The sequence below is a fragment of the Pogoniulus pusillus genome, chromosome 10, assembly GCF_015220805.1.
Source record: "Pogoniulus pusillus isolate bPogPus1 chromosome 10, bPogPus1.pri, whole genome shotgun sequence".
Lineage (NCBI taxonomy): Eukaryota > Metazoa > Chordata > Aves > Piciformes > Lybiidae > Pogoniulus > Pogoniulus pusillus.
The window spans coordinates 9,945,740-9,952,727 of record NC_087273.1 but is presented as its reverse complement, the minus strand read 5'-3'; the positions used below and the strand labels follow the sequence as shown (position 1 = coordinate 9,952,727).

At 42.2% G+C, this 6,988-nt stretch overlaps 1 long non-coding RNA gene across 1 annotated transcript; it reads right to left on the bottom strand.

The window, feature by feature from the left end:
• Window positions 1-294: 294 nt before the first annotated feature.
• Window positions 295-6,988, bottom strand: LOC135178980 (uncharacterized). Its single transcript, XR_010303808.1, has 3 exons — window positions 6,392-6,988; window positions 3,421-3,485; window positions 295-349 (listed from the first exon to the last, which is right to left on the bottom strand). It is a non-coding gene; the product is annotated as an uncharacterized LOC135178980 (long non-coding RNA).

Below are 6,988 nucleotides of genomic sequence, written 5' to 3'. Positions count from 1 at the left end.
GTTCTCTGTAGTCTCTAGCTAAAGTTGTTGTTTAGTTCTTTTTTTTTCCTATTAGTTCAAAAGACATCTGCTAGCTCCCTGTGCTTAGGAAGTAACTTTCCTTTTGGGTAAATTACGCCAAGCTGTCCAGAGTAAGCCTCTTTAAGACAGAATGGACACTGCCATGTTAACCATAGAAAGCTGGGCAAAAATCTATATTTTTCCTTGAGGAAAGTGAGCAAATCACAATATAATCTATCGATGCAGACAAGCCTGCCCAGGATGCCACCTGCAGAAGCATGAGAGAGTTCTTACCTTGGAGTGAGGCCTTGGAAACTTTTCCTTAGTGAGAAGGAGTGAGGATGCTGGGCTGCCAATGTGAGACAGACAGAAAGAGATTATTTGATTCAGGGAGCTGTGTGCCATCATCCCAAACAGCCTCTTTCCTAACACCATTTTGCTTTCCTGTTGATTTCCTTGCCACCGTTTCTGAACTTTTCTGCTGTCAACCCATTTCCTTACAGAGGGGCAGCTCAATTGTCTGCCAGATGTTTCCATCACACACTTTGTGATGTAAACACTGTCAACTGTCAAACTGTGGGTTTTTGTCACCTTGGTCACCAATGCCACTAGCAAAGAAACTCTAGTGACAGATCAATGCAAAAGTAAAGATAATTTTTAATAAGGTGAAGACTTTCATGGGAATCATGGAATTATTTTGTTTGGAAAAGACCTCTAAGATCACCAAGTCCAACTGCTGACCTAACACCACCATGGCCATTCAACTATGTCCCAAAGTGAAACACAACTTACACCATTATTATTTGGTCACTTACAAATTTGCACAGGCTGCAGCCCTCCAAAAGGCATTGATGCATGAGAAACACCTCTGGACAGGCACAGAGACAGGAGGATGCAGAAGGATGTTTCTCAAGCTAGCAGATACAGAGATGCAAAGCACCAGTGTGCATGTCTGTCACAGACTTTACACCAAAGAGCTGAAAGAATGGTTCTGTCAGAACAAGTATTCCTAGTTTGAAACAGAAGTGATGTGCTTAACTTTCCTCTGAAGCCACCAGGAACGTTCAAATCCTTCTGGAACATCTGCTGCTCCGTAACTGTGTGAAAGCAAACACTCCTCTATTTAATCTGCTACCTCAGCTCAGCCCCGAGTAGGTAGCTTTTATTTCATCTCACCTTGTTGTGAAGAAAAATAGAGAATGAGGACAGTAGATGTGTCTGTTTACATCTGAACTACATAAAGGGCAGGAGCAGCGTAAGGAAGCCACCTGGAAATCACTACTGAGGTCACCTTCCATTCAGCAGCTATTTTCATACCTTATGAACAAGGCTTCCTGGTTATCTGGGTTCAAACCCTCCCCAACCCTCTTCCTGACCATTCTCTGTATAGCAATGTGTCACTCCTAGCAGACCTCATGGATTTGGGCCAGCACACACTTCAGCTTTTGCCTGCAGTACCAGGTAATACACAAACCCAGCTCCTGGCCAGATCTGCCACACTGAGCAAATCTGACAGGGGAACCATTGGTGCAGAAGGAATGCAAATCAGGCTGCCGGTTTATTTTCCAGTCAGGTCTGCACATAACTAGAATCTAATCCAGTTATGGTAAATATTCAAGATCTGGATGTAAGGGTGAAACATATGTAAATTGCCACTGGGACTGTGCTTTACGTAAGCTAGAAGCCAGCAAATCCATCTCGTTTCATTATTCTCTGAAGCAGAGAAGAAAATTCAGTTGCCAAGAGCAAATTAAAAATAATAAGGATACTAGCAACACTTCTTTTACAGATGCAGAAGGCAGCCCCTGGATGCTATAGAAGGCAATAAATGATGGTGTAGGCTCTATGCAAAGTATCTGAGCACAAAGTCGATTAGCTGCTCACGCGTAAGGGAATGAGGCTGTGCCGCTGTGGATCCACGTACCCTGCTGTCAGTGTTTTCTACACTTTTAATGACATTTTAGGAGTGATCATTGATGACTATGCAGAAGCCATGTCTGCTGCCAGAGCTGTCAGTTCCCAAAAACACCTCATGGGGAAACCGATATTAATGGTTCAAGCTCCTCTGTAGCCTGGAGCACTCTTTGGTTGTAAGGACAGGCTGAGACAGAGTGCCAGGCTCTCTGCCCTGCCAGCTTGTGATGCAGCACTGGGATGAGTGCCACAAACAGGCACGAGTGTGTCTCTGACTCTTCTGTCAAGATTCTTAAAAGCAGACTTGTTGACCAGCAAGTGAAAGCTAAATGGCTGGCTAGCCAAAATTGCACTGTGCTGCTGAAGGCATTTTAAATAGAGGAAGTGCTGAGAGCTCGCTTTGCTTCCTTATACACCCTGGCACCTTGAGATAAGTGACAGCAGGATTTAGTCACACAAATGTAAATACAGAACATAGAATCATTAAGGTAGGAAAGGACCTCTACAGAACACAGAATAATAAAGGTTGGAAAAGACCTCTACAGAGCACAGAGTCGTAGACTCATTAAGGCAGGAAAAGACCCCTAAGATCATCAAGCCCAACTATTGTGTACCAAACTGGAATCATAGAATCAGGCAGGGTTGGAAGGGATCACAAAGATCATCCAATTCTAACCCCCCTGCCATGCCCAGGGACACCCTGCCCTAGATCAGGCTGGCCACAGCCCCATCCAGCCTGGCCTTAAACACCTCCAGGGACGGGGTCTCAACCACCTCCCTGGGCAACCCATTCCAGGCTCTCACCACTCTCATGCTGGAGAACTTTTTCCTCACGTCCAGTCTGAATCTCTCCACCTCCAGCTTTGCTCCATTCCCCCTAGTCCTGTCGCTCCCTAATATCCTAAAAAGTCCCTCCTCAGCTTTTTTGTAGGCCCCCTTCAGATACTGGAGGCCACAATAAGGTCACTTCGGTGCCTTCTATTCTCCAGACTGAACAGCCCCAACTCTTTCAGTCTGTCCTCACAGGAGAGCTGCTCCAGCCCTCACAGTTGGTTTTGTGCACCATTTACTCTAAGCAGTTTTTAACCAAAAACTAATCATGCAGCTAGATACAGGAGGAGACCCAAAGCAGAAGTTTGCTTTCAGAGAATTTCATAAACCCAGTACTGAATAGTTTATGCTACATAGGTTAGTAGTTGTTTGGCTCTGCAAAAAAATGCCCATCCAAAACCTAAGGTTGTTTAACTGAGTCAGGAATTAAAGATCCTCTCAAATGTTGGCTGCTTTGGGCTTTTCTTTAAATTTCATGTCACTTTATCAACAATTCACTGCTTTGTTTAAGAAAATAAGGTGATGGCTGGCAAACTAAACGATTCCAAAACCCAGAGTGAGCTCCTGAGCCTTCTGTGCTCAAACTTCCCCATTTTACTTCGCAACTCTGTTACACTGAAGGAAAAAACGTAACTATGAGATTGATACTAACAAAGGTACCCACAGAGAAATTACCTTTTCCTGCTGCATTTTTCTGCCATGCCATTTCTCTTCACTCTTCCTCAGTCCTTACACAGGACCTGGAGAAGCCAAAAACAAAGGTTCTCAATAGCTCCACCAGTGGCCCTCAGGGTCTTAACATTACTATGCATTACTGTGCACTACTACTCAATTCAAATCATTAACAGTTGAGTTTACACTCTAGAAAATCAGAAATTACTCCAATAATTGATATTGCTAAATACATGGAACAAATAACAACCCTCCCCTTTTTTGGTTGCCTGTTGGTCAGAAGCAGAATTATATAGCTTATGGCAGAGAAGTACTTCCTTAGGTTGAGAAGCAGTACCCAAGTACAAGATCGTTGTCCTGTGAACAACAGGTAAGCCTCCTTGTCTGTAGACCAAACTTCTTTTGCTTTCAACAGTCATAAATCAAAAGATTACAGGGTTTAAACCATGTCCCAGTTATGATATGTCTACCAGGCAGCAACAGCTGGGCAGTAAACTTTTAGCCATAAATGTTTCTGCAAGTGGTAAGTTCATGGCCAAAGCTATAACCACAGCAGCATCAATTGATGTTCAAAATACAATCTTGCTGCATCGTTTCCTTTAACATGAAGTGATATCTTACACTGCAAGGTACTTACCAGCAGCCTCCAGGTTAAATAAGACAGGTTAAGGTCAGGTGGGATGGCTCTGAAAGGCTTTGCTGAGTCAACCTGAGATTTGTGTCCTCCTCTGAGCCTCCAGCGTTTCCCTGATTTCATCCCCGTTCTATCGAACACTCTCAATATCACTTTAGACTGGATATTGAAATCACTTAGCAGCAATAAAAAAGAGGAGTGCTGCAGAATTGAATCCCATTTTGGTCAGCATACCTCTCTAAACTATTACTAGTGTGAAATGAAATCTAATGTCTCCCTTAGCAATGCCATCTTCTTTGTCCTTTTGTTTTCCTAGGAGCGTTATGATACACTAAATCCATTTGGACACACAATAGCACACGGCTTGCACCACAGATTGCAAGGAGAGATTTCCAAATTTATGTAGCCACTGCAGCAGGTTGCTTTCAGCCACCACACTCTCAACAGAGAAACCCATTAACTAAGGTAGAAAGAGACAATGCAAACACCTCAGATGAAACGCAAACCTATTAGAAACCTCAGAATGCTGAAGCTACTTTAGTAACACAGTTTTATCTCATCTTCAGAGAACTCTTACTACTCTGACTTCATGGGGAAAAAAAGACAAACCCCTTAGTGTTATTATTTCATACAATACTAAAATGAAGGAACCTTCTGTTAGGGTGAGTATCTAAGGCCAACCTGTCATCTCACTTTCTGTTGCTAAGAGTTTACATTCCCCTTGCCCATCAGATTCTGAATTACTGCAATTTAATTTCCAGGTGAGTTGTAATGAAGCTTTGGTCACCTGTGGCCCATTTCCTTTTCTTTTCCTTATGCCAGGCTTCACGCTAATAGAAAGTGGAATATGTGTCCAAATCTCTGCAGTATCATCTGTTGCCCTCTTTAAGGACATGAGGGCACTACAGAAAATGTGCCTAGCTGAAATCCAAATGCCTTGACTTTCATGGGGAAGAGAGGGCAGCTGCCATGAGCCTGCACTACGTGAGGTGTATGCTCCTACTACAACTAAATGCTCCCTGATTTTTCACAGCCTTGTTTTTGTGTTGTTCGTGATGCTCCCCTCTTTCTCTCCAACTTCATCTTCCCTTCCACAGCAATGCAAGTTTTGCTGAAATAATGTACAAGGCAGGTGACTGATCTGCAGAGCCAACTAAGTGATGAATTCGCAGGGCAAATGAGGATATAACGTGCCCCAGGGGGGAGTTTTGGGGGAGGATTACTGTGTGTCAATTATTGAGAGCAGATGTAGCTTACAGAGCTTGGGCGGAAAGCTCATCTGATTGCTCTTGGCCAAGTTTAGATGATGGCTAGTCAACAAAATGTGATGCCCAAGAGACTGTGAAACTAAACCCTCCAGAAACATGTCCAAAGAATAACCCAAGTGTAAGGCAATACTGTACTAATAAATCAGCTGAGCCTCTTAACAGTAACAGAGTCAGATATGCATGTAACGATTCTGTTTAAGGCATCTGAGGAGCTTGTCAAAGCTGTTCTATCAAAATCATGCACAAGAATATTTCTATCAAACAGAGAGAGATTGTCAGCTCTAAGTTTTCCTCACATTTATTAAATGTTATTTGATTGTATGTAGTTTGTGTTATTTGCTTTTAAGTAGTTCATGTTATTTGCTTCTGTGTCGTTTGTGTTATTAGTTTTTCTGTTAATGAAAATAGCAATCTCTTTAGATAGCTGCACTTTACAATCATCTTGGATAGCATTTTTAACTCATCACTATTATTTCTGGAGTGCACTATGTCCAAAAATGTCACCAAGGCAGGATGTGGCACGGTAAGTCCTTGATGCAGCTCACTGAAATGACAGCCTGACTAGTTATAAAGCAAAAACTCTTAAAGTAAAGCAGTGTTGATTGCAAAGTACCTCCACTGCCAACCTTGGGCAGCCAGGTGGGATGGTATGGACAATTTCAAAGTATACAGAATCAGCAGAATACAAGCTGAAGATGAATGCCAATCAATATATATACACACTCTAGGAAATAGAACAGAGTGAATGTGTTAGCTATCACAAGTTAATCAACTATTTAATGGTAGGAGCAGTCTATGGGCTTTTCCCATATGACTTTCCAACAGAATATGCCAATCAGTGCTAGATCAGAATACAATCACTGCTAGATCTGATTATGAAGCAATCCCTTGCATTAAATAGCATATTTTGATGTGGAATGAAATAACATTCATCATGAATATAAGTATCACAGTTTGTCCTTCCAGGAACAAAAACATCACAATTCATCCTTTTGTTCCTGCTTGAAGTTCAGCAAAAAAAAAACTACTGGAAATTGCACTTTAACCATTGTGTCCCATCCTCTTGACCTACCTTGGATATAGGGCACTCTTCACAGTTTTTGAGCTAGGACTTCATCACAATCCTCCACATCCCAGGTGATAACAAGAGCTTTTCCTCTCTCCTGAGAAACCTTTCTTCTTTTCATGATTTTCTTTAAACAAAAAGGTCAAGAAAATGAAACCAAGAAAAAGAAAAAGACTTCTTGTTTTCTAGCCCCAGTCTAGACTGCAGGGTGTAATGTAAATGTTTGTTCTTCCTATCCCCTGATTAGATTTGAATTACTATTATTAATAACCACTGCAACTTGCAGTTAGTTCCCTGGAAGGAAATTTCACACATAAGTCATTCATCTTTCTTCAGTTCTTCTGTTTCCATAGGTACTGTAAACAGAGCAGTAAAAGCTCTCAGGATTCCCTGGGTAATGGAGGGGGGTGGAAGGACAGGTAGAAAAGTGCTTTCTAAAGTGCAGGTGTAGGGTTCATAACTCTTCCCCTGGGTCATATTTAGTGTTGCAGCCTTTTTGTCTTCTATTTGCATACATGTATCTAGGTGAAAATCTCTTGCTGTTATGTGAGCAGTTGATGGTTGGACTCGATGCCCTTAGAGGTCTTTTCCAACCTTAATGAT